This window comes from Rhincodon typus, chromosome 32, assembly GCF_021869965.1.
Source record: "Rhincodon typus isolate 14 chromosome 32, sRhiTyp1.1, whole genome shotgun sequence".
Classification (NCBI taxonomy): Eukaryota; Metazoa; Chordata; class Chondrichthyes; order Orectolobiformes; family Rhincodontidae; genus Rhincodon; species Rhincodon typus.
The window spans coordinates 31,662,457-31,683,422 of NC_063363.1; the positions used below are offsets into that span (position 1 = coordinate 31,662,457).

At 42.0% G+C, this 20,966-nt stretch overlaps 1 long non-coding RNA gene across 1 annotated transcript in view; it reads left to right on the forward strand.

The window, feature by feature from the left end:
* Window positions 1-4,287: 4,287 nt before the first annotated feature.
* The window catches only part of LOC125486726, a 123,989-nt gene continuing 107,310 nt past the window's right edge, over window positions 4,288-20,966 (forward strand). The window contains exons 1-2 of the long non-coding RNA XR_007265361.1: window positions 4,288-4,684; window positions 19,507-19,572. This is a non-coding gene — a long non-coding RNA (uncharacterized LOC125486726). The remainder of the gene's footprint in view (window positions 4,685-19,506; window positions 19,573-20,966) is intronic.

Genomic DNA, 20,966 nt, shown 5'->3' on the forward strand with positions numbered 1-20,966 from the left:
GTCAGACTCTGAGATATTTTTCTCAGAAAGGGTAAAAGGGAAGCAAAGTGCTCCCTGGATACTCTTGGTGAGAACAGCATTTTACTGAGAATGCCTCTCCTGCTTAGTCTTCTGCTCTCAACTTCATCCCATATTCTCCTTGGCCTAAAAAGCAGCAAGCTACACTCACACCCACAAATGGCAGGTAATGATCATTTCTAATAAGAGACAAATTGACAATTGCCCTTGATGTTGCCATCACTGAGTCCCCTACTATCAACCTCCTGGGAGTTACCACTGACCAGAAATTGAACTGGTCTTGCCATATAAATAGAGATTACAAGAACAGATCAGAGGCTAGGAATACTGCAGGGAGTAACTCACTTCTTGATTCCCCAAAGCCTGCCCACCATCTAAAATGCACAAGTTGATTCAAAAGTACAGTGTAATGGAATCTTCCCTTGTCTGGATGGTTGTAGCTCCAACAACACTCAAGAAGTTTGACACCATTCAGGCCAAAGCAGCTTGCTTGATTGCACTACGTCCACAAGCATCCACTCTCTCCACCACCGACGCTCAGTAACAACAATGTGTACAAGATACACTGCAGAAATTCACCAAAGATCCTTAGACAGCATGTTCCAAACCCGTGACAACTTCCATCGAGAAGGATAGAGGAAACGGATACAAGGGAACACCACCCTGTGCAAGTTCCCTTCCAAGCCACTCACCATCCTGATTTGGAAATTTAAAGGGTGGCACGGTGACTCAGTGGTTAGCATTGCTGCCTCACAGCGCCAGGGACCTGGGTTCAATTCCAGCCTCAGGTGATTGTGTGGAGTTTACACATTCTCCCTGTGTCTGTGTGGGTTTCCTCTGGGTGGTCCGGTTTCCTCCCACAGTCCAAAGATGTGCAGGCTAGGTGGATTGCCCGTAGTGTTCAGGGATGTGTAGATTAGGTGGGTTATAGGGGGATGGGTCTGGGTGGAATGCTCTGAATGTCGGTGTGGACTTGTTGGGCCGAAGGGCCTGTTTCCACATTGTTGGGATTCTATGATCACAGTTCTTTCAGCTTCGCTGAGTCAAAATCCTGGAATTCTCTCTCTAAGAGCATTGTGGGTCTACCTACAGCACGTGGACTGCAGTGGTTCAGGAAGGCAGCTCACAACCATTGATGGCAATTAGGGATTGGCAATAAATTATAGCCCAGGCAGCAATGCTTAAGTCCAATGAATGAATGAAAAACAATGTCCCTGCTCCAACTACAGCCTCCATTACAGAGAACCGGCTTTCTTTCGATTGGCTCTCCATCTCATAGAGATATAGAAAATAGGAGCAGGAGTAGGCCGTTCATCATTTGAGCCTTCTTTGCCATTCAATGTGATCATCGCTGACTCCTCTGACATCCTAGTTAAGACGCTGCCCAGCAGTAACGGACTATTAGAAACAGTAGTCTACCAGAAATTGAGATTCTGTCTTGGCTCTGGGTAGTGCATTACTGTTCGCTGCTTTAGTTGAGATAGAGCTGTTGCTGGTAGCATTCCCAGTACGCTGGCACCATCAGCTCGCACTGGGTGACAGGCTTCTACTCTCATTGAACTTTGTATTACGACTCGCTAACTTAATTGGCAGCATCTGTGAAGAGAAAATCAGAGTTAACGTTTTGGTGACCCTGAGGAAAGGTCACCAGACCCGAAATGTTAACTCTGATTTCTTTCTTCACAGAATCTGCCAGACCTGCTGAGCTTTTCCAGCAATTTCTGCTTCTGTTCCTGATTTACAACATTCGCAGTTCTTTCGGTTTTTATCGGCTAACTTAATTGTTTGCCCTAATTTTAAGCTATATATGCCATTTAACATTGATTCACCAATGCAGTCTAAAACTCACATCAATCTTATTTTAACAGCATCGTGGGTACAAGTTTGAATGTGATAGAAGTGAAACAAAGACACCTCTCACTCATTATAAAATTTTTATACTTTGGCAGTGCAGTTACCCAAAAAACATGAAAATGTGCAATTTAATTGATGAAGAGTAATATTTATTAAATACACAAATTATGCATGCTTTAAAAATGACATTGCATCTGATGCATGTGGTTCCTTGTTTTGGTCTTGGACCTTGTCAGACGTGTAGCTGTTTATTTTTGGGAGATCCTTTGTGGCTTCCTTTCCATGTAAGCCCTGTGTGTGGTTGTGCAATGTGAAGTATGTGCTTTGGATAGAAGCAAAATGTTAGCTACAGATATGAGAAGCCTACAGTGCTTCTCTGTACTGTAATGAACAGGGCAATGATGGGCAACAGAATGCAACTTGCAAAAGTCTGTTCTTGGTAACGACCCACTGCTCACAAGAAAGGTATGAGGGAGGGAAAGAGAGACTGGGGTAGGGATGGAGAGAGTCTGGTGAGGAGAGGGATAGAGATGCTGGGTGCAAGCAGTAGAAGAAGACTTGGTCATAGGGCAGGGGTAGAAGGGGCAGGAGAGTGGGAGAGAGAGTGACTAAGGCAGGGTTGGAGATACTTGGGAGGGGTGAGAGAGTAACTGGATGAGAAGAGAGAGGGAGAGAGACAGGGTGGGCAGAGTGAGAGACTGGGGAGGAAGAAGAAAGAGAGAGGGAGGGAGAGCTGGGAGGGACAGAAAATGAGTAAAGTGTCAAGGCTATTTAATGGTGGAGCAGGCTCAAGGGGCCGAATGGCCTACTCATATTCCTATCTTTAATGGTCCAATGGTGTTATGGAGAGCTAGGCAGGTGGGAGGAGAGTGGTGTGGGATTTTGGGGGCAATGGTGGAGTGAATTGAGGGATTTTAGGAGCCATATGGTGAGGAGAGAGGGGCTGACGGTGGGGCGCTCTAGCCTAGAGACAACTTTGACATGCTTCCTGCTTCACTCCCCACCGCAGAATCCCTCCCTGCTGTTCTCTCGCCCTGCTCTGGGCTGCTAAAACTAATTGAGAGTGTGAGACTAGAATGTTTGAGTGAGTGAGTAGATGGACTGGGATAAATACGCAGCTCTTTGCTCAAGACTGCCAGCCTCCAGTAATTCACAACCAGTGACAGGTACTAGGTTTAATTAATATCATAGGCTCAAAGTTATCTCTGATAGTAGGAACTGCAGATGCTGAAAAATCTGAGAGAACAAGGTGTAGAGCTGGATGAACACAGCAGGCCAAGCAGCATCATAGGAGTAGGAAAGCTGCTGATGCTGCTTGGTCTGCTGTGTTCATCCAGCTCTACACCTTGTTATCACAAAGTTATCTCTGTTATGAATAACTGCTCCTCTGGAAGCTGCAGATAATTACCAGTTAAAGCCTGGTAAATGCAGATAGGCACTGTTACTGGTGCAAACTGATATTTCCCTTTGAGTGGACTCCTTGTGGATCCAAAAGCATTTCTACTTCATTGCAACAGAACTCAACAGAATACTCCCACTCCCATTCACTCTGATGCAGCAAGCTATAAGTACCTCATCTGGATTTTTCACATCCATCTCCTTAACTGGTGTGAGTGAAGGTCCTTTGTTCAGATGATTGAGTTCAGATGAAACAATTGGGACAGGCATTAATATTGAGGGTTCTCGTAACACGGTGGTAATGGCCCTACCTCTGGTCTGGGGGCCCTAGGTTGAAGTCACACCTGCTCCAGAAGTGTGAAATAACATCTCTGAACAAGTTGAAACAATTAGAAACCATCTAACAGGGTCTGTGAGGCCCGGGTTCATGTGCTAGATCTATCAGATGTTACGATTTGTAGATTCTGCTGAGCATACTTCCGGCTCATGGCCTGATTGTCACTCCCCCACCCCCACAGTGAGGGCACAGTCTGTGTGGGCTGTTCCTGAAGTGGTCACAAATGCCTTGGTTGGATGTTTGTGGAGTTCTGGGCAAATGCTGGTGCCATACAGGTTTTAACAGTGCCTGTGAATCTCCCATTAACTTGGACATACCTCTCCTAATCTGCCTGTCTCTTTCAGAATCTGTACCCTGGGAAGCAGTCTGACCAATTCCTTGGAAATACCTCTTGATACTTTTCTCCATAAAAGAATAACCTCTGGATATCTGGTGGCACAATTGACTTGCATTAGTACACTGCCATCGATTAGTAAACCTTCCAATGGCTTCACTGAGTCCATTGCAATTCTTTTGAATGAGGTAGTGATGATGGGGTATATACATATATCTAGTTGTCTATATTTAGGGGTTGCAGCATGATGTATTCTATGGATAGACGTATAAAGGGGTGGTGCATGTATAGGGTTAACACATGGTGAAAACTATTATTTATAATAAGAAGCATTGTGGTTGGTCTACTTTAGATTAAGGTCTGTTGGCTGGTGAATAGAACAGCAGATTGAGCGCAGCCTCCGATGGGTGGGAGGAGAAGTTGCTGTCTTGTGGAGAGCTGGGAGTAACGGCACAGGCTTTCACTTCTCGGCCTCTTGAGTTGAGTGTATCCCTTGCTGTTGTGCCTCGTCTACTGGGATACTGCAGTCTATCTATCTCTCTGTGAGTGTGAGTGAGTGAGTGAGTGAGCGAGCGAGCGTGCGTGCGTGTGTCTCTATCTCTCTATCTCTCTCTCTCTCTGTGTGTGTGTGTGTGAGAGACAGACAGACAGACGGACGGACGGAGTGGGGGCGATGCTTTGCAGTGACTGAAGACTGGAACCAGTTGAGAGAACGTGGTGTCTGCGCTAACACGAAGAGCTGGGTGAGTCACTCCCGTTGTTTTCACTGAAATCGTTTTAATTCCCAGACAGGAGCCCCTCCTTCCCTTTATCTCGTTTATTCACTGCTTTCGCACAGTACAATTTATAAAAAAAGAAAAATCCGCTGCTTTTTAATTCTGTTCTGCGAGTTGAGAGCTCCCCGTTAGCGAAACGGATTAAGCTGTGCACCGTTTTGTTGCGGAGCTCAGGGGATTGTCTCATGGCCGCTCATGTTCATGTGTTTAAACCCTTCCTCGGGCAGCATCACCTTCCAGTGCTCGTGTGAGGGCAGCCCAGAAAATAAAAACCCCTTCTGTCCGAAAAACGAGAACAATCCATTTCTGGGGCTCTCGGCTCTCCCCTTTTGCTTTTAGCGAATGCATTTTGGATCATATAAAGATTCAAATTAAACTAAAACCAAAAAAAATAGAAGCAGCCTACAGCTTAAAGTCATTGAGCTGGGTTATTACAGTGAGGGAATCAGAGGGCATCCTTGGTGGAGAAGGGCTTTGCTGATTTTCAGCGTGTTCCATGGTGAGGGAGAAACCTTCTTAATTTAAAACGTTATGGGCCAGAGACTCCAGTGTTGCTGAGCCTTGTCTTACCTGCTTACTGTACTGCAGCTTGGTAAGAGGTCCAGACCTCCTCTCTAGGGACTGGGGTGAGGACGGCACCAGAATGTTTCCGTGCAGAGGGAGCCCATTTCACCAATCAGGTCTGCACCAGTTCTCTGAGCATTCTGATTCTGTGCCAACCTGTTGGTTTTTCCTTGTAATCCTGTGCATTGTTTCTTCTGTAAATAATCATTCAGTGCTGTCAGCTGAACTTGGCTCCACTACATTTCCAAGCAGTGTGTTCCAGACCTGAACATGGTCTCTGAATTCTGCCCTGGCATTCCATAGCCTACTTGTGTCCCAAGAGTGGCTGGCTGAGAGATTATCCCACTCCAGACATAGGGGAAGAGGCCTGAAATACCAGGTTAGTGTTCAGCTGGGGTAGAACACAGAACATAGAACATAACAGCGCAGTACAGGCCCTTCGGCCCTCGAATTTTTCTGATGAAGGGTCTAGGCCTGAAACGTCAGCCTTCCTGCTCCTATGATGCTGCTTGGCCTGCTGTGTTCATCCAGCTCTACACCTTGCTATCTCAGATTCTCCAGCATCTGCAGTTTCTACTATCTCTGTACAAAAGTACTGTTGTGTTCAGTTTTTGATTATGTGAATCTGTTGCAGTTGGATGCATACTATGCTTGAAGGGTTAGGCCTGGGTGTAGACTGAGAGAAAAGTAAAGAAATTTGGAAGTTGCTTGAAGCAAAGAGTTGTAAGTGGGAAGCAGACATTTTAAAGCACTGTAAATGAAACTGTTACCCAGCTAGTAACTAATGTATTCTCTGATATTAGATATGGTACAAATAATAACCATGAGAAAAACATGTATTTTTAGGCATGCTGCCTAGTAAAGTGACTCATGTCGAGTTTGTACAGGACATCGGTGAGGCCTACTATGGAGTACTGTGCCCAGTTCTGGGAACCCTGTTATAGGAAGGATATTATTAAACTAGAGAGGGATTGGAAGAGATTTACCAGGATGTCACCGGGTGTGGAAGGTTTGAGTTATAAAGAAAGGCTGGATAGGCTTGGACTTTTTTAACTGGATCATAGGTTAAGAAGTGACCTCACAGAGGTTTATAAAATCATGAGTATCGATAAAGTTAATGGTAGTTGTCTTTTCCCTAGGATGAGGATTTCAAGACTAGGGGCATATTTCTAAAGTGAGAGGAGAGAAGGTTAAAAAAAGACATGAGGGACAAATTTTTATTTTACACAGAGGGTGATTCGCGTATGGAATGAACTTCGAGAATAAGTGGTAGATGCAGGCACAGCTACAATATTTAAAAGACACTTAGCTAAGTACATGAATGGGAAAGGTTTGGAGGGATATGGGCCAAGCGCAGGCAGGTGGGACTAGTTTAGTTTGGGATTATGGTCGGCATCAACTTGTTGGACTGAAAGGTCTGTTTCCTTGCTGTATGACTCTGAATCATGTGTGAGACTTGAATTGGTAGTTGCTACTAAAACAAAACCCAGTAATATTAGGATTTTGTTTCTTTAGCAACAATAGCAAATAGAAAATGTGACATGAATTTGGGGCAACATAGTGGCTCAGTGGTTAGCACTGCGGCCTCACAGCGCCAGGGACCCAGGTTCGTTTCCACCTTCGGGTGACTGTCTGTGTGGAGTTTGCACGTTTTCCCTGTGTCTGTATGGGTTTCCTCCGGGTGCTCCGGTTTCCACCCACAGTCCAAAGATGTGCAGGTTAGGTGGCTTGGCCGTGCTCAATTGCCTGTAGTGTTCAGATGTGTAGCTTAGGTGGGTTATCGGGGGATGTGTCTGGGTGGGATGCTCCAAGGGTCGGTGTGAACTTGAGGGACCAAAGCTGAAGGACCTGTTTCCACACTGTAGGGATTCTAGGAATAATTACAACCCTCATAATGTTACAAAAGGTTTCAGGTGTTTTGTTTTGGGAGTAGGTATTCTTGAATTTTTATTGTCTTTATTGGCACTTTATTGTCTGCATCATGCGGGTGGATGGTGGCCTTATTAAATGTGACCACCAAGAAAGGGTTTCTGTTCCTTTCCTTTCTTGGCTGAGTGGCAAGAAACAAATAAATGGCTCTGCTTTTCATCCTGGGGAAGATTTGGAGGGTGAAATACCCCTGGGGTCAATGTTGGGACTTTTACCTGACTATATATAAAATAATCTAGACCTTGTTGTACGGTACATTTTCAAAATATACAAATGATACAAAATTTGGAAGCGTTGTAAACTGTGAGGAGGAAAGGGCAACGACAGTGGCTCAATGGTTAGCGTTGCTTGCCTTACAGGGCCAGGGACCTGGGTGCGATTCCAGCCTCGGGTGACTATGCAGATTCTACACAGATCTTCTCCCCATGTCTGTGTGGGTTTCTTCTGGGTCCTCCAGTTTTCCTCCCACAATCCAAAGATGTGCAGATCAGGTGGATTGGCCGTGCTAAATTGCATATCATGTCCAGGGTTGTGCAGGCTAACTGGATTAGTCATGGGAAATGCAGGATTACAGAGATAGAATAAGGGGATGGGTCTGGATGGGATGCTTTTTGGAGGATTGGTGTGAGCTCAATGGGCCAAATTTTTATTTTGTAGGGATTCTATGAAAATACAGAACTTAAAAAGACATTTTGGTGGAGGGGGCATAGAGACAGTGGATGAAATTTAATGTTCAGAAATCTGAGGTGATATACTAGTCAAGTTTGCCATTATCAGTTGCTGGGCTGCTCAATAGACTGGACATTTATCGATTTTTGCATGAGCTGAAGTGTGCTGAGAACAGTAACGTCTATCCACAGAGCCAGCAACTTTTTGTATACTTTCTTGAGCAGACTCCAGATGGGATCTTTGTCGCTTCATGATTCTTAAGAAGTGTCGCTGGACCCCAAATGTTAACTCTGATTTCTCTCCACAGATTATGCTGTACTTGCTGAGTTTTTCCAGCAATTTCTGTTTCTGCTTCTGATTTCCAGCATCCACAGTTCTTTCAGTTTAGATGCAGGAAGGATGTTTCTGATGGTGGGGGATCTAGAACCAGGGGACACAGCTTAAGGATAAGGTGTAAACCTTCTAAGGCCATGCTGAGGAGAAGTTTGTTCACCCAGAGAAGGGTGAGCCTGTGGAATTCACTACGACAAAGCAGTTGAGATTAAACCGTTGGATTTTCAAGACAAAGGTAGATAATAGCTCTTGTGGCTAAAGGGATCAAGGAATATGGTGGATGACAGGATTGCGGGTATTAAGCTCAATGATCAGCTGTGGTCGTATTGAATGACAGAGTCGACTTGAATGGCCTGCTTCTGCTGTTTTGTTTTTAGCTGGGGCCTACTCATTGAAATAACATTTCCTGCCTTTTTATTCCAGACTTGTTGCGTTAAAGGCTAACATTCTACTTCTTCATTCTATTTATAATAAATTCACCAGAACCCATTCTTTGTTTCTCTATCTATCCACTATTAATAACCCTTTTGTTTTGACTTTTCCACTGGGACTCTATACCATCTGCCGTCTTTCTCCTTCTCTCTGCTTCCATTAAAAGTAGAAACAAGAAGCTATTTTCTTAAACAGCTTTCAGTTCTGAAGAAGTCCTATCAGACTCAATATTAACTCTGTTTCTTTCTCTAAAGAAGTTGCCAGACTAGCTGAGTTTCTCCAGCACTTCTGTGTTCGTTTCAGATTTCCAGCCTGTGCAGTATTTTGCCTATGCCTCGTTTCTTTATTTAATGTTAAAAGATACAATGCACTCAAATAAGTCTGCCTTTTTCTGATTATTGTTTTGCTTGGGTCAGTTTTTAATGAGTTTACAGGGGGAATCACAAATGTTACAACCTTTAAAGATAAATTTAGAACCACAGTTCAGTACGGTTAACCTCCTTATTTGCTAATTTTGTGGAAGTATCAATTTGGGACAAATGCAGGTTAACTACGGAGAGCCAGCATGGATTCTTAAAAGGGAAATCATGTTTTACTAATGTGCTAACTTTAGAAGAGCTTCCAGAGAAGGCTAATATCGATAATGCTGTTGACTGTGAGGATGTTTGTTATAGTGCAGCAAAACAGACTTGTGAGCAAAATTAGAGCTCATGAAATAAAAAGAATAATAGCAACACGATTGAGCAATTTGATAATGATGAGAAACAGAGTAATGGTGAATGGGTGCTTTTCATCATGGGGAAGTTTTGGAGTGGAATATCCCATTGGGTCTTTTTTTTATGAAGTGTATTAGTGATCTAGACCTTGTAGTACAGGATGCAACGCAAAATATGTGGATTTTCAAAACTTGGAAGAATTGTAAACTGTGAGGACGAGCTTCAAAAGGACATTGACATTAGCTTGCGCAGATGGGTGGCAGATGAAGTTCAGTGTACAGAAGTGTTAGGTGATGCATTTTGATAGGGAGAATGTGGAAAGACAATATAAAGTAAAAGATAGTACAGAAAAGTGTGTTCAGGAACAGGAGTGTGTGCACATATACACACAATGTTAAATTGTTAGTAAATCATTTACCAGAGCAGGAGTCAGTTTGTCTTCTGCAACTGCTTATTTGCATTTTATTGTTTGATGCACATTAGAGTTTCTCCCTTTCCAATGAAAATCAGAAAACCAGCCCTTTTTTTTTTTTTGAAAACTTTAGATGGCCATCAGGAATTTATCAATTCACCCAATTAAGAAGTTACCAACACTGCCCATCAGCCCTCGTGGATCACACCTATCTCTGGAGGTTGCAAGGTTATGAGTGACATCAAGTATGCCCTCTCCAAAGATATCCAGGCATAGATAGAGACAGGCAGTCAGGAATGGAAAACTAACCCTTTTTGTTTTACATAAAAACCAAAAGAACTGCAGATGCTGTAAATCGGGATCCAAAACAGAAGTTGCTGGAAAAGCTCAGCAGATCTGGCAGCAGCTGTCAAGAAAAAAAATCAGAGTTAATGTTCAAAGGGTCACTGGATTGGAAACATTAACTCTGATTTTTTTTCTTCACAGATGCTGCCAGACTTGCTGAACTTTTCCACCAACTTCTGTTTTTGTTACTTTTTTTGAAATCCAGCTTTCCTTTTTTATTTTGTTTTAAGAACCCACCAACAGTTTGCCCATTCACCCAAACTTCAATTACTTAACAACAAACACCAGAAACTATAACGGTAGCAAAAAAGATTAAACACTGGAGAAACAAATGAGACTAAATCAAATGCTGGAGGTTTCTAAAAATCTATTAACAGGATGAGGGTGTCACTGGCTACCTCAGCATTTATTGTCCATCCCTAATTGCCCAGAGAGCAGTTAAGAGTCAACCACATTGCTGTGGGTCTGGAGTCACATGTAGGCCAGACCAGGTAAAGATGGCGATTTCCTTTCTGAAAGGACGTTAGTGAACCGGATTGATTTTTCCAACAATCAACAATGTCTTCATGGTCATTATTAGACTCTTAATTGCGGATTTATATTGAATTCAAATTCCACCATCTGCCATTACGAGATATGAATGCCCATCCCCAGAACATTACCTGGATCTCCTGGAACTGTCCAGTGATAATACCACCAAGCCATCGCCTCTCATGGTGCCCGTCTCTGTCTAAAGGCTTTGTGGGCACTAATATAACACCATGTGCTCTCTTTCCAAGAGCACCCATAGGAAACCTATTTTTCCAGTCAACCTGCTCAGAGGTTATTATACACCTCTGAAGCAATTGGGTCTTGAACCTAGACCTCCCAGCCAAGGGGCAGGGACACTATCACTGTGCCACAAGAGTACTTTTTAGATGTTATGATACACCACTGGAGCAGATGGGACTTCAACCCAGGCCATGTGCGCCAGAGATAGGGACACTGTGCCATCCTTGCATAACTAACAAATATAGAAAACTCTTTCATTTTTAAAGAGACCATCATTGCCACAGAAGTAATAAAATGTAGTAGGACAGGTTCAAAGCAGTTAGCAAGATATCCAGTATTCCCAGGCTTTATCCGAAAGGCTTCAGTACAAGAGTAAGGAGGTGATGTTGAATAACATTGAAAATATTGTGGATGCTAGAAATCTGAAACAAACATGGAATGTTGGACAAACTCAGCAAGTGTGGCAGCATCTATGCACACAGAAACAGAACCAGACTGTGTTGAGTTTGGTATGGTTGCTTCGTTGTGCTGTTGTTAAGCAAATCACAATGTGAAGTATTTGGGTATGATTATCCACCATAGTTTCTGAATGTGAACCTTATGACCAGTGGAAAAGTGAAGTATCCATGAGGACCTGTGCAATTTCTTTACTAAAGTGTATCATGCAAAAGTAGGATAAGAAATTAAAGTTGTTTTCAGAGTTGGAGACTGATGATTTGAACACAGATGAAGGTTTGAACAAATTATTAACTTTCATGGATAAAATGAATCAAAAAAAATTATGGGCTGCTTGTGTGACATGGTTAGTTTTTGACAAATGCAGAAAGAGTGAAGGTTGCTTCATAGAAGAGTAATAATGGAGTTCAGTCTTGATTTTATGCAAGACTGCAGAAATTCCATCTGATCCACAGATTCCCCAAACTGTGCAGGCATTTAAGTTATTAGACAGTGGAAAAATTATCAAGTTTAGACAGGCTTCTGTGATTTGATGAGAGTTGAATTTTCAGATTAACACACATTATTAGATCGAATGTTCAGAAGCACCAAAAATATTCCTTTGAAAATATTTTACCTCTCCACTCATGTTCATGGCACAAGTTGGAAATTTGGTCATGTGACAGAAATGGAGCACATGTTGTTAATGGCCTTGTGAGGACATCTACACACAGGCAACAATGCAAAAGAAGAAACTTTATTAAGAAAAGTTTATGGTAGACATACTTTTGACAGTTTTGAGAAGCAAAGACACTTTGGGATTTACAATAAAGGAATTAACCCAAGAAATGCTCAGGGTGTATTCAATTGATGTTTCAGATGTGATTCAAGTGTGACAGTGTGAACTGTTCTAAATGATGTAATAGAGGATTTGGGGGAAGGAGACGGAGACAAAAATCAGAGAGGGCGTAGTATTAGCCACGAGCTTTCAGGCCAAGAATGAACATAATGCTGGCAGAATCTTTCAATATGCAGTATTAGCCAATGGCTACTCAGCTACAGTGGATGGAATAGATGAGGTGAAATGTACTGGACTCTGTGTAAAGCAAGAATATGGAGACTGGTAAGGAATTTGAGAGTTCCACCAGTTTCAGATTTGGCGATGATAATGCAATAAGATCTTTGAAAAGATGCTCATTTCTTTTGAAATAGACTGAATCAATGATTTCATTACCGTGGATGTAATTTCCAAAGAAATATCCTCGTTATTAAGTAGATCATCAATTGGAAATAAGCACAGATGAAATTGGATCTGAAAAAGACAGAGCTATTGTGTTTGGAAAAGCTGCAAATTTGCTATTTACGTAACTGGGATAATTTTGCTTCTTTTACTGGAACGTAACTTCTCCATTCAAGAATTCAAAGTAAATAAAGAAATGGAGGCTGAAATGTAGAAATCAAAATGTAAATCTTGTTAAAACTACATAGATAATTTGCTCGTCTGTTGTCCAAAAGGTTAAACATTTTAGTAAAGGATGCAGGAATAAGGAATGAAGAATATAGTAGGCTTATGGAAGAAATGTGATGGATGTGAGATTTGTAAGAAGTACTGAAGGACACCGTATGGTCTATAGTAAGTCTGCCTTAGCAAGGGATTTCAACAGGTGGTGGTTGTGGATTTAAAAGTGTGGAATAAAGAAGAAAAATCACTTTATTTTGTAGCTTTGGCAACCGTCTTAAATCTGGTTGCCAATCTTGCGTAGTAAAGATAAATTGTGGATGATGTAATGGAAAAGAAATTGGGATTGGGCTTAGACCACTGGAAACGTTTCTCATTAATGTGAGGAGAAAGCATTTGGTAAAAATGAACTTACAGACTCATGTGGATGTATAAACATTGTCGTTACGAATATGGCTGCAGAAATCCCTTTTAAAACAGTCTGTGTGAAAAGGACCAGGCTTTAATAGACACAACTGCTCATAATATATTGGAAGATCAAGTAAACTGTAAATTATCGTCTACACTAACATGGGCTCTTCATGCTAAGACTTTGCTCTAGGCCATCAGAGGGTATAATCTGCATCAGCTTTTTGTAGAAATCCTGAAGTTCCATAGCAATAAATAATGAACCCCCAGCTTGAGATGGGACTACAATTAACTCTACTTTTTTTGACTATTTGACACAATGCAGACAGAAAAGTTTTCATAAAGTCTCAGAAAACTTTGCTAGCCTTAATATATAATGCTAGGCCATTGAAACTGGTTTCCAGTCAACAAGATGTTGTTTGTTATAAAAGAGAGAGGTGGCTGGGAAATATTATTGATAAACATGTTGAAAAATATTGCATAGCATGGGATCCTGACTGTTCGAAGTTGCCTGGTATGGATTAGAAATTTGTAGATTCTAAAGGAGTTGTTGAAAGTAATGATGAACCAGGTACCTTCTCATGACTATATGTTCCATAGCTATGAGAATCAGGCTGTTACCACTGATGATAGCAAATGCTGGAGATCACAGCAAGTCAGACAGCATGCACAGATAGGGAGCAAGCTAACGTTTCAAGAGCTCTGATAAAGAGTCATCTAGACTCAACGTTAGGTTGTTCCCTCTCCATGAATGCTGCCTGATCCAGCATTTTTCATTTTCAGTGAGAGCTTTGCTTAGTAAGTTTGCAGATGCAAAATAGTTGGTATAATGGACAGGTGAAGTAGGTTATCTCAGTACAACAGGATCTTGATCAGATGGGCAAATGGGCTGAGGAGTGGCAGATGGAGTTTAATTTAGATAAATGTGAGGTATTGTATTGGTAAGGCAAATCAGGGCAGGACTTGTACTGGTAGGGCCCTGGGAAGTGCAGGTTCATAGTTCCTTGAAGGTGGAGTTGCAGTTAGACAGCGTGGTGAAGAAGGCATTTAGCATGTTTGCCTTTATTGGTCAGTGCATTGAGTAAAGGAGTTGGGAGGTTGTCATGCTGTGTAGGACATCAGTGAGGTCACTTTTAGAATACTGCGTTCAATTCTGGTCTCTCTGTTATAGGCAAGATGTTGTTAAATGAGACAGTTCGGTAAAGATTTACACGGATGTTGCTGGGTTTGAGTTGTAGAGAGAGGCTGAATAGACTGGGACTATTTTCCCTGGAGTGTCAGAGGCTGAGGGATGACCTGATTGAGGTTGAAATAATCATGAGGGGCATGAATAGGGTGAATAGCCAAGGTCATTTCTGCTGGGGCGGGGTGTCCAAAACTTGAGGGCATAGGCTTAAGATGAAAGGGAAAAGATTTAAAAAGGACATGAGTAACGTTTTCACGCAGAGGGTAGTGCATGTATGGAATGAACTGCCAGAGGAAGTGGTGGAGGTGAGTACAATTACAACATTTAAAAGGCATTTGGATGGGTACATGAGCAGGCCACATTTAGAGTATTGTGCACTGTTTTGGCCCCATATCTCAGGAAAGATGTACTGGCCCTGGAGCAAGTTCAGAGGAGGTTCACAAGAATGGTCCCAGGAACGAAAAGTTTAACATATGAGGAACATTTGAGGACTCTGGGTCTATACTCAATTTAGAAGGATGATGGGGGGATCTAATTGAAACTTACAGAATACTGAATGGCCTGGACAGGGAGGACGTTGGGAAGATGTTTCCGTTGATAGGAGAGACTAGGACCCGAGGGCACAGCCTTAGAGTAAAGGCAAGACCTTTTTAGAATAGAGATAAGGAGAAATGTCTTCAACCAGAGAGTGGTGAAACTATGGAATTCACTGTTACAGAAGGCTGTGGAGGCCAGGTCATTGAGTACATTTAAGACTGAGATAGATAGGTTCTTGATTGTCAAAGGGATCAAGGGTTACAGGGAGAATGGGGTTGAGAAACTTATCAGCCATGATTGAACAGCAGAGCAGACTTGTTGGGCTGAATGGTCTAATTTTTGCTCCTATATCTTATGGGTATATGAATAGGCAGGGTTGAGGGGGATTTGGGTCAATTGCTGGCAAATGGGACTAGTTCAGATTGGGATCTCTGGTCAGTGTGGACATGTTGGACCAAAGGGTCTGTTTCCGTCTGTGGGAGAGTTGGATTCATATTTTTATTTTCTCACTTCAAAGAATCTTGTCAGCGTTTTTTGATTAATGGAAAGCATTTCACAGAAGAGAAAAAGACAGCCTGTGCCGCAATGTACATCTGTTTTTTCATAGCAAAGGATTATGCTATGTCCTCATGTATCCCCATTTTCCCTTAATTTTTTTTTTCACTTCACTACAAGAGTTTGAGTAGAAATTTTGAAGTATTAATAATTTGAACAGGAAGAATGAGAGATTATTGCACCGATTGGCAGCTGCTGAAACATCCTGTGGATGTGCAGTGTTGTAGGGTTTTCCAAATTAACGGTGAACATTTTACCCTTTCTTTTTCGGGTTCAGCTTTTGCAAGATCCTTTAAAGAGACTCTGGTTGATTTTGTCAAACACATCCCTTGGTTCTTCCTCTTTTAGACATCTGTGTAAAACCTGGAAAAAAAAGCAGACTGTAAATCGAAAAAACTATCCAGAAACATGTAAATTATGCAATTTATTGATAATTGTTATAAATATGAACTTTGGATCACTGTATAGACTGCTACAATTGATTTTTTTTTTAAAAAAAAAGTTACTATATTGTTGAATAAACTGCAACAGCGAAAAGAAAAGGAACACTGGTGGTGGATGCTGAATTGTCAGCTGACACGTGGGAGCTTGAACCATGGAAAGCAGGATATTGAGAGAGAAGAGGTCAAAGATGGTCAAAGGATTGTCAATGAATGAAGTATGGAGGGTGGAGCCCAGTATGAGGAACTGACCAATAACTAGCTTGTTTTTAACACTGTTTCTTAACTTTTTTCCAACTACAGTAAGGACATAATTAAATGAGAGCGTGCACAAAAGATTTACTAGGATGCTACCTGGACTGAAAGGTTTAAGTTATGTGGAGAGGCTGGATAGCCTGGGACTTTTCCCTGGAACGCAGGGGACTGAGGGTTGACGTAAAAGAGGTTCATAAAATTTGAAAGGCACAGATAGCCAACAGCTTTTTCCCATAGTTGGTGAGTCTAAAACGAGGGGGCGTAGGTGTAAGGTGAGAGGGCAGAGATACAAAAGGGTTCAGAGGGGCACTTCCTTCACACAGAGAGGGTGGTGAGTGTCTGGGATGGGCTGTCAGAGGTAGTGGAGGAGGTGAGTACAGTTTTGTCATTTAAGAAACATTTGGACAGGTACATGGATGGGAGAGGTATGGAAGGATATGGACCAAACACAGGAACTGGGACTAGACTAATCGCGAAAACTGGGCAGCATGGGCAAGTTGATGCGAAGGACCTGTTTCTATGCTGCAAACCTCTGACTCTTACACTAAAACTGCCAGGGTTTGTCCACAATTGAAAATCTAGTGGTTTCAATAAGACAGCAGCCAATTACTTTTTAATTGCCAGACTGTGGTGTGCTGATCAAGCGATCAGCCTCTTCCTCATTCTTCACCTCTTCTAGTTGCAACGTTGGAGTGGAAACCAATTTGTAATTGTGTGGTCACCCTGTCATGTGAAACTTTACCTTCTACACACTTTGATCCAAAATGCCCATGTGCTGCATCTTTAATAGTTTTGTGCTTGTAAATTCCACAGTCAGATTAAATCTTTGACAATGATTGTATTTGCAGGAAGCTGAAGATGACATTGCCCTGTGTAAGTTATTTGAAACTCAGTACCTATAGTGAAGGCAAGCTCTCACATTGATATGTTTGGTCTATCACTGATGTTAAAGTGCGACACGAGAGCATTTGAATCAACCTAATGACATAAATTATTGTACGCAACAACACTTTACAATATAATGAAACTTTGGTTGATAGGAACTGAAGACTTGTCCATGAGTTTGGGGTTTTGTGCAGAACTCCAAAAAGGTGTCATGGCAGTAAATACAATGGTACACACTTGATGGGCCAAAGGGCCTCTTCTGTACTATATGATCCTATGATTCTAAAGTAAATGAAATATGATGACCAACAGGCCAAAAGTGGTATACTTGAAACAGTTTAACGGTAAGCTTATCAGACTTGTCAAACACTGTCGTTTAGCAATGTGTGTTAAGATTGATTGATTACAAAGGGAATAGAATGTTAATTTTAGAGGTCCTCACCTATGCTAGAGGAAAAAGAGGGCAAAGACTGACATGCCCATGAGAAAACCTTATCCCGAAGAGCACTCAGCAGCTTAATATGAGACAGTGACCGTCCTGTTGCCTCTACACCAGTTAAGAACTTCAACATGGGCTGATATTATCTTGGATTTAACACTGATTGGAAATTCCCAGCTGTAGTGCTTATAGAGTTGCATGTCAGCTCATGAAGTGTAAAGACCCATTTATCGGAACTTGTAGGTGTTCAGTACAGTGCATTAAAGAAGTATAAGCCATAACTGCACAAAATGTAACAAACAGAATTCATCACTCACTCCACCCCCGCCCCAGAAAAGCCCTCTCCTAGATGATGTAGTTATTCTTTCTTGACTCCAAGGCTTGTCCAGCTCAGTCCCAGCTAACTGAAGTCACTATTAAAACTCGTTAAATTCTACTAACATCTCTTGGAAGATTGTTTTGATTTAATTCTTGTTCAATGGAGCTCAACATCTGCTCTAATTCTTGCTTGTTTTGTGTTGTAGTAATGTGATATTAAAATAGGAAGATTAAACTTTAGATCAACAATCCTTAACAAAGATTTACTATACTGATTCCTGGGATGGCAGGACTGATGTTAAAAAAAGGCACTGGATTGGTTAGGACTGTATTCACTGGAGTTTAAAAGAATGGGGGGGGGGGGGGGTCTTTATAGAAACTTATAGCAGGGCTAGACAGGTACATAGAACAGTACAACACAGGAACAGGCCCTTTGGCCCAAGATGTTGTGCAGAACATGACGCCAAATTAAAATAATTCCTTCTGCCTGCCCATGGTCCACATCCCTCCATTCCTTGCTTATTCATGTGTTTATCTAAAGCCCCTTAAACGCCCCTCTCATATCTGTCTCTTCCACCACTACCACCCTGGCAGTGTGTTCTAAGCACCTACCTCCCTGTAAAAAAAGCTTGCTCCTCACATCTCCTTTGAACTTTCTCCTTCTTACCCTAAATGCATGCCCTCTGGTATTAGAGAATTCAACTCTGGGAAGAAGATTCTGACTGTCAATCCTATCTATGCTTCTCATAATTTCATAAACTTCTGTCAGGTTTCCCCTCAGCCTCCAGCGCTCCAGAGAAAACGCAAGCAGAAAGAACTGCAGATGCTGTAAATCAGGAACAAACTCAAGTTGCTGGAAAAGCTCAGCAGGTCTGGCAGCACACGCAGGAAGAATGTTCCCAATGACTGGGGAGTCAAGAACTAGGGGTTACAGTCTGACGATGCGTGGTAGGCCATTTAGGACTGAGATGAGGAGAAATTTCTTCACCCAGAGAGTGAATACTCTACCACAGAAAGGGGTTGAGGCTAAGGCTTTGAATGCTTTTGTAGAGGAGTTAATACAGTTCTTGGGTTTAAAGGAATTGAAGGATATAGGAGAAAGAGGGAACATGGTATTGAGTTGGATGATCAGCCATGATCACATTGAATAGCAAAGTAGGTTTAAAGGGCCGAATGGCCTACTGCTGCTCCTATTTTCTATGTTTCAGTCAAGTGTGAAACTGCATAGCTGTTCCCAGTAGTTGATGGCACAACGACTAAAAGACAATGATTTAAGGTCTTGGGCAAGAGATGCAAGGGGAGATGTGAGAACAATCTTTGTCACTCAAAGCATTAAAAATGAGCTGGAACTCCGTGCCTACGAGGGTGCTAGAAGTGGAGTAGATCAATGAGTTCAGAAAGAAATTAGATGGACATCTGAGGGAGATAAACTCCAAAGGCAAGGGGATAGAATTTGAAATGGAACTAACAGTATGGCTGTACAGGACAAAACAGCCTCTTTCTGTGCTATCATGTCTCCATAGAGTTCGCATGTAAGCAATCAGTAGTTTTGATTTGCATCTCAAATGATCTTTGTGATTTTTTTTTTTTTTTCTTTTTTTTGCTTTTTGCTCATGTCCGCTCTTTTGTTGCACTGGCAGGTGAAGACAAAACACAATATGACACTCGGTGTTTCACAATTTTTGTTTTAATCTGTTTCAGTGAGCCATACAAGATTCTTGATCTCTTGCAAACAGCTTGTAAACGGATGCTACAGCCAACAATTGGGTAAGTGATAGTCTGAAGCTTATTTTAGGTAGCAAGAAGTGAATGCTGTATTGTGATTTAACTGAGGATAGATGCGATGTGGTGGTTACATTACTGCATGAGTCATTCAGAAATTTCACATCAGACTGCTGGGAATCTGAATTCACTTTTTAAGAGAAATCTGGAAATAAAACAAACCATGAAGCTGTTGGATTGTTGCAAAAACACATACCATTCATTAACATGCTTTAGGGAAAGAGCCTTTTTGATCTTGAAAAAGAGAGGTTTACAGAATGGTTCCAGGAATGAGAAACTTCAGTTATGGGGATAGATTGAAGAATTTGGGACTGTTCTCCTTGGAGAGAAGAAGTCTGAGAGAAGATTTGATAGAGGTTTTCAAAATCACGAGTAGTCTGGATGGAGTGGATCGAGAGAAGCTATTGACACTCATAAAATGATTAAGAGCCAGGGGCCACAGACTCTAAGAGATTTGCAAAAGTAACAAATGTCATATGACAAAATACTTAGAATCATAGAGATGTACAGAATGGACATGGACACAGACCCCTCGGTCTAACTCATCCATGCCAACCAGATATCTTCAATTAATCTAATCCCATTTGCCATCATTTGGCCCATATCCCTCTGAACCCTTCCTATTCATGTACCCATCCAGACGCCTTTTAAATCTTGTAATTGTACCAGCCTCCACCATTTCCTCTGGCAGCTCATTCCACACACACACCACCCTCTGTGTGAAAATGTTGTCCCCTAGGTCCCTTTTATATCTTTCCCTTCTCACCTTGAACCTCTCGTTTTGGAATTCCTCCCCCCGTTCCCCCCCCCCCCCCCCCCCACCTGGGGAAAAGACCTTGTCTATTCACCCTTTCCATCTCCTTAATGATTTTAGAAACCTCTGAGGTCTCCCCTCAGCTTCCAATGCTCCACAGAAAATAGCCCCAACCTATTCGGCCTCGCCCTTTAGCTCAAACCCTCCAACCTTGGCAACATCCTTGTAAATCTTTTCTGAACCCTTCAAGTTTAACAACATCTTTCCTATAGCAGGGAGACCAGAATTGAACACAGAATTTCAAAAGTCCCCACACAACAAGTGGTTCGGCTCTGAAATGCATTGCCTGTGTGGTGAAATAGGTTGAATTGAGGCATTCGAGAGGGTATTAGATGATTATTTGAAGAGAAATAATGTGCGGGTTTGTGGAGTGAAAAAGAGGGGACCATGATACAAAGTCAATGCTCATTTGGGGAACCGGTGCAGATGTGATGGTTTGAATGGCCTCCTTCTACATTGTAACCCTTATTTGATTCTGTGATTGTGTGTGTGAGAGTGTGGGAAGAAGACTTGTCAATTGGCTTGGCTGCCATTAAGATTCAGATAAGAAAACGATTTTACAGGC